The sequence below is a fragment of the Sarcophilus harrisii genome, chromosome 3, assembly GCF_902635505.1.
Source record: "Sarcophilus harrisii chromosome 3, mSarHar1.11, whole genome shotgun sequence".
In the NCBI taxonomy this organism is placed as follows: Eukaryota; Metazoa; Chordata; class Mammalia; order Dasyuromorphia; family Dasyuridae; genus Sarcophilus; species Sarcophilus harrisii.
Genome location: NC_045428.1, coordinates 270,408,138 through 270,422,242, shown reverse-complemented (window position 1 = coordinate 270,422,242; position 14,105 = coordinate 270,408,138). Strand labels below are relative to the sequence as shown.

The 14,105-nt window shown below is 33.3% G+C and overlaps 1 long non-coding RNA gene across 4 annotated transcripts in view; it reads right to left on the bottom strand.

The window, feature by feature from the left end:
* Positions 1–286: 286 nt before the first annotated feature.
* The window catches only part of LOC116422355, a 158,854-nt gene continuing 145,035 nt past the window's right edge, over positions 287–14,105 (bottom strand). For all 4 annotated transcript variants that reach the window (XR_004232955.1, XR_004232954.1, XR_004232958.1 and 1 more), the window contains one exon: positions 287–732. This is a non-coding gene — a long non-coding RNA (uncharacterized LOC116422355). The remainder of the gene's footprint in view (positions 733–14,105) is intronic.

Sequence of the window (14,105 nt, the reverse complement as noted above, 5' to 3'; positions counted from 1 at the left end):
AGAGAGAGAGAGAGAGAGAGAGAGAGAGAGAGAGAGAGAGAGAGAGAGAGAGAGAGAGAGAGAGAGAGAAAATTTCAATATAGATTCATGGTTAAACTGAAGTGTCCAGTCCAGGTATATCCCTTCCATTTTTCCAATAGTGTGATCCACTCATTTATAGCAAACACTTATTCAGAGCACAATTAAAATCAGGACATTTTTATCTGGAGACAAAAGCCATTATAAAAGAATAAAGAGCAAATAAGCAAGATTTAAAAAGAGCAAGAAATAACTGGGGAATGGCAATTCTAGTCCACAAGGTAATAGTGGTGATGCAAAGTAGAGAGAAGAATAGAAGTGATGAATTTCCCAAGTCCCAATGCTACAGCAATACTGTCTAAGACAACATTTTAAATAGATTAATGAGCCAAACAGGGCTCCAATTGCTCATGATTTTATTCAGTAAGGGTTAGTAGTACCTTTCCCTTTCATTCTGCTAGCTGCTAGCCTAGCAAACATTTTCCCTCTCCAAAAGTTTCCCTAGTGGTGTCAGGCTTCTCCTTCACTATCTCCAGGTGGAAAAAACTATACTTTCCATCAATCCCTTGTGCTCATATAAATGCAACCTTATGTAAATGATTTCACTAACCTTTTTTTTTTTACTTTGTTAGGGAAAATGAAGAAAGGAGGTGAGCCACTTGGAATAGGATCTTAATTCACTTTCTGCTTGGATAGGTCTTTCTTCTCGGTTTGCTGAAATAATACAAGCAAGTTATTCATTGTTAAAACACTTGTAATTCAGTAAAACATTGAAATCAGATCCCTTAATTGCTGAGGAAAGCTTTAATTCCATCAAAAGATTCTGGAGATAAATTACAGACTTTGTTTTTATCACCATGGCTCCAATTCCTAATTACCTGATATATACAAGTTTTCTGTAATTAAATTGTTAGTAGGTGAAGTATCTTTTTGACTCTACTAAAATAAAAATGGGATTTATTCATCCTGATGATAATAGCCTTGACCATATTACTCCCTGAAACTTCATTTTTATATGATGCCTCTTAAGGGATAAAAAAATCTCATGAAGGATTATGATTAGTAGCATTATAAAAATGTGTTCATGATCAAGAAAGACATAGATATTAATTATTCCACAAATGACACTAATTTAAAAATTTTAAGCAGGCAAGATGAAATCACCCTAATACAACTATTTTAGCTCAATGTAGAAAATAATTTTCTGTTTGCTTTAGCTGTCCATAGGTAAAGAGGATTGCTTTGTAATATATCAAGCTGAAAGTATTCTGTTTGTCAGAATATTTGCCAAGATTATTATAGAGGGAATGCTTGCCTTGATGGATTGAACTGACTAGAGTCTGAGGATTCTTTTAACTATAATGCCCGTTGATCCAAAATATGACCTTGACTTTTTTGAACTAATATTCTCCATCATTCCAACACAAGATCTTTATTCAAAAGTTTAAAATCATCCTCCCAATCATCAACAAGAGAAGCAGGGAAGAACATCTGTATGAAAGAGCTCTGCTATCCCCTTGTTCAGCAAATAGAAGGTCAGGGGAAGGCAAAAAAAAAGTATTATGTGCATATAATTACTAAAAGCAAGCACATTCAACTTGATAGAGTTAGATAAGAATATGGGACATTAAAATCACCTAATCAGTCTCTGATTTGCAAGAGGGGTAACAAAAGTTGGAATTCTAGACCCAGCCTACTAGACATGACAAATTCAGTTTGATTCATGATGAGCTATCTCAATAGTCCTAAAAGTAATAGAAAACCTAGAATACTCTGGCTGCTTACAAATCTATCTTGACAAAGCAATGCAAACAGAGCCAAGGGAATCTTGCAGTCACAACTAATTCTGCTGCACTCATATAAATAGCTATTTCTTGTTCCTAACCTCCAATCTTTATTTAGACTGAAAGTGAATACTCAGCAAAACCAAAATGTCTGGATTCGTTCATGGTCTTTAAAATTTGAATGAATTTTATACAAATTTCTTTTGTCCCTAATGAAAAGTTATTAATCAAAGTATGTCTGTAGTCCTGAGGGGAATGTTTAGAATTTTAATAAATGTCATCTAAAAAATTAACAAAAAAAGTAATTAGGAAGATTTATTACATGATTTCCCATCACCTCCATGGTCAAAACTAAAAGACAATCTTATTAAAGGATAAAAATTACTAAGAAATCCATATTTGATAAATAAATCCTTGTATCAATCCTAAGGTTGTGAAATGTCTATAAGGAAATACTAGATAAATATGATTTTTTGTATCCTTTTAAAAAGTGAAAGTATCCTTCCACTTTTTGTAACTTAAAGTTTATTAAAATCTTTAATAAAATTCTGTCTCTGCCTCCCCTTATTTAATAAATGAAAAAAGTTGTTCAGAAGACACTAATTCAATTTATTTTTAAGTATTTCAGCTTTCTGGAGAGAGAGAAAGGCTAGATTGTAGGGGAAAGTGATTGACCTCTTGAAAATCTATGAAGAGATTGATATAGTAGCTCAAATACATGGTAATAAGAATCTATAAAGGGATATAGTAATGAGATTGAAGAGAAGATATATGCTAGAGATACTAATAGGTAGTATGAATAGGAATTGCTAATTCATTGGATGTGGGAAGTAAGGAAGTAAGAAATATCACATATGACACCCAGGTTTTTAGACATGGAACAATGAGTCAATGTTGATGTCATCTACCAAAAAAAAAAAGCAAATAGAAAAGTAATATCTTTAAAGAGTAAGATAGTAAGCTGAGTTTTTAATGTGCTAAATTTATGGTACTGGTCAACTATTTAGATGGAAATGTCCTCTAGGTAGTGTCCTCTATCAAAGGAAAGGTCAGAATTGATGAGATTTTAGAGTCATTTGCATGGCTTCATCTGCAGAAAGCCAAGGGAATGAATAAGATTTCCAAAGGAGACCATGTCAAGAGACAAGAAAAGAAAAGTTCCTCCTGGTGAGGAGGAACAGGGTGAAAAGAGAGAGAAAAGTATACACCAGAGAGAAAACTGGATCTCATAGACAGTATTTTGGAATTTCAGCAAGGCATTTATCAAAGTTGCTGATGCTATATCTGAGCAAAAGAAGGAAAGAAGGAAGAAAGGGAGGAAGAAAAAAAGGAAGCAAAGGAAAGAGAAAGCATGTGTTTAATGTCTACTACATGCCAAACACTGTGCTAGGTTACTTATATGTTATCTCATTTGATCTTTACAACAATCCTTGTGAAGTAGATGGTATTATTTGCCCTGTTTTACAGATAAGGAATCTGAGGCTGAGAGACCAAGTTAGACTTGCCCAGGGTCTTATAGTTATCCTAGGTAGGATTTGAACTAAGATCATCCTGACTCCACTTCCAATACTCTATCTAGCCAAATGCACTATCTAGCCAAAACCCAGAATGTTAAGTCTTTAGATATAATCTAAAACAACCCTCTTGCTTTTCAGAAAGAATCAGAGACACAGAGAAAAGAAATGATTTTTTCAATATCAAACAATAAGTCAGCATTCAAGACATATCTAGAATCTAGCCACATCTAGAATGGCAGCAAGGGGGTATAATAATAAGAATACTTAGAGTAAGGAAAATCTAAGTTGAAATTCTTCCTTGGACATTTAGTAGATGTCAGATCCTGGGGGAGATTACTTTTTTTTCTATAAGATTTAACTATTGGATTTCATGATCTCTAAGATCTATTCTAGATATTGTTCTATAATCCTGATTGAACCTCCCATTAATCTAATTCTTCTATTAATTGAAATAGAGATATAGAAAAATTACAAGGTAATTTTGTGTAAATAAATGTATTGTCCCCTTTAAGAGAAAATAGCATGAGAAGAAACACATTTTTTTAATTTAAATGTTGAAAGACACAGTTTTTCTGAGAAACCAAAAGATAACTAACCCCCTTAGAAAAAAATGTATTCAGGGACTCTGAAAACAGAGCAATGACAGACATAACAGTGGCTACAGAATACTATAATCTCTTAGCTAATTCACATGTGACAATTTTCAGTTTTACGTTAGAAACGAGAAATTATAAAAAAAAAAAACAATTTGGTGACTGTAAAAGATTTAATAAAGTCATGATCCACATCACATTAAAGATGGTCTCTGCTTATGAATGATCCTAATTTGAGGCATTAGATGATGTAAAAAGTAATAAAGAATGGAAAAGTCAAATAAAAGTGACCCAACAAAAATAGTAGAAGGAAAAAAAGCTAGGAATATAAGGAGCAAGAGACAAATGACACAGGAAGTGATGAGAGGAACTGCTTGTAGAAGGTAAAATAAAATAAACTACCAAGCACTGAGTCATCTGAGGTGGGGAGGAGGGGATGGAAGGGAAGATCTGACTGAATCCTGATTGTCTATGAAGTTTTTGAAAACTCATTAGAAATAAGCCTGATGATGCCATCATGGGTAGGGTTGTTTGGGTTTATTGTTTTCTAGGATCATAAAAAACCTAAAAGGGAGAAATTTCTTTGGGTTGCCTATGTGGTCTCATCATTCCCTCATATGAAGGTAGAAGGGTCATAAAGAGGGGGAAAGATGGGTTTTGTATTAGATTTGTTGTAAGCAAAAGTATGGCTTCACTAAAAGTTACTTAGATAAAAATATAGGGTTAAATTTGAAGTTGGCCTCCAATACTGAAAACTAGATTATTAGAGGTAAGTTATTTAATTTCTTTGGATCTTATTTTCCATATCAACAAAATGGATACAATAGTTCTTCATAAGGTTATTGAAAGTCTTATGTCTTATAATGTATTTCTAAAGTCTTGCTACCCTTTAAGTTCTATATACTTGCATTGGCTAGGATCTCTACATTACAAGGGTCACCAGGGAGGTGCTCAGCAATCACATGTGTAAAGTTCAGACCTGATGACCTTTACTCTTAAAAATTGTTTTCTTATCACTAACCTTGAGATTCAGTTACCTGGTGAAGCTTTGTTCTTTGCTAATAATTTTTCTCTATATAGTTTCTAGACTCAAGACTTTTCTTCCCATTAGAGAAAATAAAAAGCAAAATAGTATTTGAATATAGCTCTGTCCTCTTTTCATATTCTGTCCCTGAGATATCTATTCCAAGGCTTTGATCTATCTCTGGGCCTCATCATAGCTTAGTTGTTCCATGTGTATTTGTATTTGCCTTCATTTACCTGACCTTCCTTCTAGCTTCTAAATATGTCTTTTAAAAATCCAAGTTGTTTGATTAATCCTTTCTTGAATCACATTCATCTCTTTGCTCTATCACATTCATCCTCTGCTCTATCTCATCAGAATAATTTGTATTTTAGTTTTTTTTTTCTCTTGAGTATCCTATCCCCTTTATATTTGTAAAACACTTAATACTGTGCCTATACATAGAAAGCACAATGTATATACTTAGTATCCCTTCCTTTCTTTGGCTTAATTCCATGTAGAAGCTTAATCTATGACTTCCTGTTTATCCCTTTCTTCATTTTTTTGGAATCCACTGTCATAATCTTCAGTACATGTATCCACCCATGCCCTTATTTGTTCTTTATGAACTTTATAAAGTCACGATAACAAGGGAGATCATTGTACTCTCTCTCTCTAAAATCTACCTTTCCTTCTAATGCCCTCACCAACATCCTTCCAGTGGAATCATCATGTTAGAATAATCTTCAACTCTTCTTTGCCCAATCCAGACAGCCGTAGAATCTTGTCAATTCTTTCTCCATCATGTGTCATGTGTCTCTATAAACCTTTCTCTCTACTTATGTGACCACTACCAATGTTCAGGTCTTCATCTCTTTATCTATTGATTAGTCTAAATTGGACTGCCTCCCTCTAGTTTCTCCTCTCTGTAGTTTATTGTTCATATCAGTGACAATTGATTCCTGAAATACAAATCTGACCACATCACTTTCCTATAGAGGGATTTTTTTTAGTTCTAAGATAAACAATACAAACTCCTTTATTTGCCTTTTAAGTCCCTTTACAACCACACGCTAACTTACTCTTTCATACTGGTTTCCCCATTACTACAACAAGTTCTCTATGTACTACTCAGATTGTCTAATTTGTATATTCTTATAGATGACATTCCATTTCTTGCTTCCTTGCATGTTTACAAGCTGCTGCTCATGCCATCAATGGGCTATCTCTTGCATTTATTAAAATCCCTACTATAAGTTATTTCTCCGTTAAATTCCACTTCTTATATAAAGTTTTCTTGATTCCCACAGTTGTTAGTGCTCACCCCTCAAATTACTTTGTGGAGAATATTATATCTATGCTCTGCAATGATTGCTTTCCTCCAGTAGATTATAACCTCCTAAGGGTAAAATATGTTTTTGACTTTATATATCATTGGTGTCTAGTCTGATACCCTGTACATATTATATAATAAGAAATGCTTAAATAGATAATTTTAATTATATTAAATTAAAAATTTTCATACAGAAACCAATGCAGCCAAGATTAGAAGGAAAACAGAAAACTGGAGAAAAAATTTACATCCAAAAATTCTGATAAAGGCTTCATTTCTAAAATATAGAGAAAATTGACTCAAATTTATAAGAATATAATCTATTCTTTAATTGATAAATGGTCAAAAATATGAACAATTTTCAGACAAAGAAATTAAAACCATTTCTTGTCACATGAAAAAATGTTCTAAATCACTATTGACTAGAAAAATATAAATTGAGACAACTCTGAGGTACCACCATTTACCTCTCAGATTGCCTAAGATGACAGGAAGATATAGTGATAAATGTTGGAAGGGATCTGGAAAAACTGGGATACCAATACATTGTTGGTGGACTTATGAACTGATCCAACCACACTGGAGAGCAAGTTGGAACTATGCCCAAAAGGGCAATCTAACTGTGCATACCTTACAGTCTAGCAATGTCTCTACTGGTCTGTATTCCAAAGAGATCATAAAGGAAGAAAAAGGATCCACATGTGCAAAAATATTTGTATCAGCCCTTTTTGTAGTGGCAAGCAACTGGAAGCTAAGGGGATGTCCATCAATTAAGGATGGGCTGAATAAGTTATGGTTTATGAACGTTATGGAATATTATTGATCTATAAGAAACAGTCAGGTGGATGAGTTCAAAGAGGCCTAGAGAGATTTACATGAACTGATACTAAGTGAAGTGAGTAGAATCAAAAGAACATTGTTCACAGCAACAAGATTATGTGATGATCAACTCTGGTGTACATGGCTCTTTTCAACAATGAGATGATTCAGGCCAATTCCAACAGACTTGTGATGGAGAGAGCCATCTGCATCCCCCTTTGTGGGGACTTAATGAGGATCACAACATAGCATTTTTGCCATTTTTGTTGTTGTATGTTTGCTTTTTTCCTCTTTTCATTTTTTTTCCTTTTTGATGTGATTTTTCTTTTGCTGAATGATAAATGTGGAAATATGTATAGTAAAAAAAAATGCTCATTGTACAGATAAATAAGTCATTTATTTTCAAGGTTTCCAATATATCTCTTTGCCATTTGTCAAAAGGTTCTATTTCTCCAGCTCTATATTCAGTTTAAAAACCTTTTGATCATATTCATAAATCTGCAGACAAACATGTTCATTTTAATTTGATGGATTCCATTTCTGATCAGTATAATATAATTCTTCTGCCTTGAAAATCTGTACAAGAAAGTCAAATTCCCCTTCTGATACCATCTTAAGTTGTCTTTTACATCATCCTATGTTATCTTTCTATTATAAAATAACTAAAACAAAACAACAATAATTTATTTATAAAGTACTTAAAGATTTACAAAATGCCTTCTTCAATCAGTAGCAATTTTTTTAAATTGCCTTTAAATTAAGATCCTCAAATTTCCTGCCCCTAAATTCTTAGTCATTAGAGATGCTTCCTAAATTCTATCTAGCAATATCATTTGTCCCCACGTTAACTATAAGATACAGATAGTATTTGACAGATTTTAATTCTCCATCAAATCCTAAAAACATAATCCCAAAAGATTTTATGCCACTCAGTTGCTTATAATCATCTTGCTTTCTGCCCCTTGTCAGGGGATTTCCAACCACTTGGTATTCATCTTTTCTTTTCATAATCAGTATTACTATTTGTATCTGTCCTAGGGAATATTGTGAATCCTTATTCTCTAGAGCATCAGAAGATGTTTTCTGCTTAGAAGGATAAAACTTTATTCTTTCTTGAAAGAATTTCAAATCTATGACATAAGAACAATAGTTCAAAAGCTTCCAGAAAAGGGGTTAAATTCTCCTTTGGCTTCTTAGATCACTTTTTGGTGTGGGTTTTTATCTTGAAACACTATTTGAAGACATTTCTTTTTCCTAGATAAGCTGAAGAGTAAAAGAGCATTTCCTCAGTCCTTCCACCTGATGTACACACATCATCATCATTAATTGACTTAGGAAAAAAAAAACAAACAGCACAATTACTGCAAGTCACTGAAATATTTCCTTTGCTTTTTATAACATGTTGAAACTGAGCTCTTTACTTTTCTTTGGCTTTGCTAATTCATGCTGCTAACTACTGCATCCAGCTGTTTGTTTACCACACCTGTCTACTCCACTGGGTGCTCCAGGGCCTAAAGAGTTTGTGCAAGTGTTTAAAGCAAAGGTAGAAATATTTCCTGACCTTTCTCAGCTTGTCCAGATGGTTTTGATCTATAGTTAACATATCCTTGCCAATATCCTGTTGCAAACAGGAATCATATCTTAAAACTCCTTTCTTTTTATGATTAAGGAAACTGAGGCACAAAGATATGAAGAGTCTTGCTGAAGTTCATAGAGTTAGTGGCAGAACATAACTAAAACCCAAGTCTCCTAATATCTACTACTTTAGTTGGGAATTGGACAGATTATGAATACATCTAAACCCTGAAGACTCTTTCCTCAACTCTTTTAATTTCTAACTAAGAAACTCAACTCTTGTTTCTCATGTAAAGAATAATTAAAAGACATATAAGGCAAGTAGGTGAAAATTCTTTGGCTTCTTTGAATGAGCTCTTAGGGTCATTCATTTTCTGCACCTGGTTGGAAGGATTTGAGTAGAATCTTGATCACTGGAGTTATCTTAATCCCCAGTGTTTAATATTTCTTGCTCATCCTGAACATCCAACAACTCTCTTCTGAGCACTGGTCAAGTATAAGTTAATCCAAAATTCAGAGATTTTCTGTTGTGCATTTCCTAGGGCATTTAAAGTTTAAAGTAAAGGCCAAACATAGATTTGAGATAAGCTCCTGAAATGTCCCTGGGATCACATGTCTGCAGGAAAAAAATTATTAAAAAAAATAAACAACCCTGGAATCTTTCAGTTCCGAGATTACCCATTTACTGTTACAACTTGTACCAGGTGGTAGACACTGACTGAGAATCTGGCATCCACAATCTGAATTTATTGCAAAGGAAGAAATCCATGTTGGATGTTCATGGAATAGGTAATTTGAACATCCTTCTTTGCAAGATTCACTCACTGTTCACCGATTTTTTTTTCTTAATAGAATTAAAGAAAATTATTTAAATGACAATTCTTTATTAGTTAACAAGTAGCTATTAAAGAATATTACAATATGATCACTATTTTATCTTTATACTATTTGGTATTAAAATCTATATACATATATACACATATACAATATATACACATTATGTATATGTGTATATAACATATGAATATGTACATGTATGTACACATATATGTATTTCAACTACATACATAGAAACAGGCATATTAAATTACAATTTATCTTCCATCCCCTGGCTTTTGATATTTAGTACATGACTATTCATTTCTCAACTCACCCTTTGCAATATGGAAAGAACAGGGTATATAGAAAATTTTAAATGACCAAAATACTTTCTTTTTCTTAAAAAACTAATATAAATGATTTTGTATTCTTCAGCAGGATGCTGAATTAGAAATAGTTTCTGTCCATAAATAAGTGTCACATAACACCACATGAAGCATAAAGTTTGAAACTGCATTCTCATGGATTGAGTGGTGATTTTTTTTTTTGCAAGATATAAAATACTGGTAGTCAGCTTTGCCTCAGGGAGCCATCATTCAAAAACAGTCTTGTAGGAGATGACAATTCCTTAAGGTATTGCATGATATGAAATCCCTCCTTTTAATAATGCTTAGCTAAACTACAGCATATCATTCCAGTGCTAACTGCATTCAGAAATGTGGCATGTGGGCACTGGGAGAAAGCTTTGTAAATAAGCCAGTATTTTCATTTAGTTATGATTTATACCCCACTTGTCATCTTGAATCCAAAAGGATTGGAGGCAACATGCAAATAAGCTAGATAAATCTTTTTAATGCATTCAATAGTATCTCCTAATATAGAGCCTTCTCCCTCTTGTTGTAATAAAACTGCTTTTGGTGTATTTTTCTTAAATTATGATGCCACATTTTCTTAAGTGATGCAGCCAGTATTTTGCCAAACTTTCATTGTAATCATTGATGTGCTGCTTTGTTTTCTTTGCTTTGGTTCATAAAGCTTTTTATTTTTCTCCTTGCTCCCACTTACTACTACCCATGTTCAAAAATCCTTTGCAATATAATTTTAATTTGCAGATATATTGTTGACATATTTATGTACATTCTTTGTTTATCAGTCATATCCTATTTCCCTCCCCCTTCAGCACCACTATTTTCTCATTTTCTACCATAGTTTATCATTCTCTTCTGTGTTCAAATTTCCATATGTCATATGTGTGACACAAAGCTGAAGTAGCTTAGTTTATAGGCCATGAAATTTTGATGACACTTAGGTTAATTTTGCATGAAGATCAAGGAACCAGTGCTACAGAAAGCATTCATAGAAACTACTTAGCCAGTGGAAGATAACTGTCTCATTGAACTGCATCCAGCACTGTGCCTGAGATTATTTCCAATTATATTAGGCACCATGCATTTCCCTCAAATCATTGTTTCTCTTCCCTGAAGCTTCAGTGTGATTTTTAAGTGGCAAACTCTATGGAATTGATTGATTGATTCATTGAAAATATAAAACTCAGCCTAATGGATCTGGAAGATTCTAGCTGAACTAAAGAAGCTTAACTATTGAAACACATATTTTTCCTCTTTATGATTATTTGTCAGAATTCATTTGTCAAATGCTTACAAAAACTAGAGGTTTTCTGAAGGTCATTATATAAGTAAGACAAGCATGCCCAATTCTAAAGACATTTTAGAGAGTGAACTACAGATGTCTTGAGTATTATCATGAAGAAACAGGGAAAATATCTTTTATAAGTACAATATATGTGTGTACCCATGTGTACCCATGACCTGAAGTCTGACCTTCCACTGTGAAAAGGAGAATCAGGTTTGAGCATACATCTCCAACACACTGAGGGAGGACAAGGTCTTAGGACAGGTAGGGCTAAACAATCTCTCCTCCAAAGTCCAAAAAGGATATCAGTCTAGAACAGGGGTCCTCAAACTACGGCCCGCAGACCAGATGCTGCAGCTGAGGATGTTTAACCCCTTCACTCAGGGCTATGAAGTTTCTTTGTTTGAAGGCCCACAAAACAAAGTTTTTGTTTTTACTATAGTCCGGCCCTCCAACAGTCTGAGGGACAGTGAACTGGCCCCCTATTTAAAAAGTTTGAGGACCCCTGGTCTAAAATGATATTTATCTGCACTCCTCCAATATTTCTTATCTAGGGACATAAGTCCAGATTCAGAGGAAAGTCACTTCTCTGGTCCTCTTAAGGAAAAGGATCCCCTCACCAGATTAGCGCCTTCTTACCAAATGCTGCTTACACAAAAGACTGTCATAATAGCAAATAGCTAGCAAACCCATTTATTGAAGCTAAGAGAAACTAGAGAAGTTATACAAATTAGGATATACTAAATCAATAACATGAAGAAATGAGCTCTTTGACTTTGAACAGAATGGATATTATCTCAAAATGGGAGAGAAAGAACAAGATAACTGGCTTCTAAACTACATGGAAGGGAGCAGATGAATATTATAAAGGCAGTTTATTATAAATGTATTTATAATCATTATCATCATTTTGAATTATGAGACAATTTTCAGATATAGTTCCCTATTCACTCAATCAGCACGTTCTTAGGCAATTCTATTAACCTGTCCCAATGTAGTATACATTACCATAACAATTCCATTTTGGTCTTTAATCTTCCATTACATCTGTAATCCCAACCCAGGGTTTAATCAAAATATCATAACTCATTACGAATTTTAACTTTCATATAGCAACCAGTATTTTTCAAGTATCATGTTAATATTTTCATAATATTTATCTTTAATGTGACTATTTGACCAAACATCAAGTTGCAAATCACTAACTGTAAAAAAAAGTTCCAAATCAGCAAATATGCATCAAGTAATAGCAACAGATCAAATATCAACAATAAATAACATTGTATTGCACAATGATTGGAAGTGAAATAATACTGGCATATTATCATCATTAATTAACAAGTAATGCTATATAGGTATTCAAGAAATCATAAAAGTTCATATGCAGAAAGGAAAAACGAGAATAATCCAAATGAAAAGAAATACAGAAATAAAGATACAGATATAAAATCTAGCAGACAAATTCAGTGAGAAAGTCGCATAATTAGAAAATAAGTATACTTCAAAAAACTATGCATCCATCCAGCAAATGCTATATAAAAATTGAAAAAAATAAACAATTTTTTTCTCAAAGAGCATGTGTAGAGTTATAGAGAACAAAGTATGAATTAACAAAAAGCACAAAATGAAAAATTAGAATAAAAAATTTGAAATTAAGTATCTTCAATGAATATAGCAACAACATAAATTCTCTCTGAGCATAATTTCTTACATTATCACTGAATGCACTGAAGATAGCTAGATAGATGCATGTATCTATGTCTATAAATAGAGGAATCTAGATGACTCAAGTGGATAGATCACTAAGCCTGGAGTCAGGAAGTCTGAGTTCAGATAAGAATTCAAATTTGTTGTATGACTCGGAAAAGTCATTTTCCCTGTTTGCTTCAATCCATTGAAGAAGGAAATAGCAAATCATACCAGTATCTTTTCCATAATAAACTCATGGATAGTATGGCCTGAATCATACTATAAATGACCAAACAACATAAATCTACATGTGTATGTCTCTTCGGATGACTGAGTTCAGAAAAGTTTGCCTATATAAGTTAAAGGCTTTTCTCTTGCATGGCTTTCCATCTTCGGAATGAAGATAGGTTTGCTTTTTCCACACTTCTCCTTTAGCTATAAAAGGATATCACTTTATCTTAGTGATATCAACTCCACTCTGCCATTCACCAGGGACAGATAGCTTAAGAGAATAAAAAAAAGAGTATGAAAATGAGAAGGAATTTGCCTAAGTCTTCTTCCCTCAAAGAAAAATGTATATCCATAGGTCCCCTAGATTATTTTTTTCATGATTGAATAACCTAGAAGGAAGGTCCAGAGTAATCTGGTTTAAAAAAAATTTCTATTGAAAAGGCTTAAGAATTATCAATATAATCTATTAATACCAAAAATAAAAACCCCAAAGGATTTTCAGATAGATATATGTATATAGACCCCAATTAAGTGTCAGAAGAATCATTATGGCCTTTTATGCAAAGAAATCTGGGCAATCCAGATTGTTCTATCTCTCTGTTTCTGTTTGTGTCTGATTTTTTAATACTCTTTCCCTTTTCTTTCCAGAACAAATGAAATTATGCTTTATGTTTTAATACAATCTAAGAGTTCATATAACCAGGTCTCAGGGCCTTTCCTTGATACAAGAAAATCAGTGTCAATACCTGTTTATAATAACCAGGTATTAAATGAATATGTGTCAAATTCAAATGTAAGGTTAGCTACATGAGACCATATAGATGCAAAGCTGTGACTCAAGTTTCTCTAAAATAACAAAACAAAACCAAAAGGGTCTACTTGTTGTTCAAGTTGATGGAGAAAATTCAAACCTCCAAATGCATAAAATAGAAAGGTAGAATAGAGCCTAAGAAATTAGGTATAGAAAATTAAAATCACATAATAGTAAATTCCTAAGAGTGTAGAATTCAGGGATCCTCAAACTTTTTAAACAGGGAGCCAGTTCACCGTCCCTCAGACTATTGGAGGGCC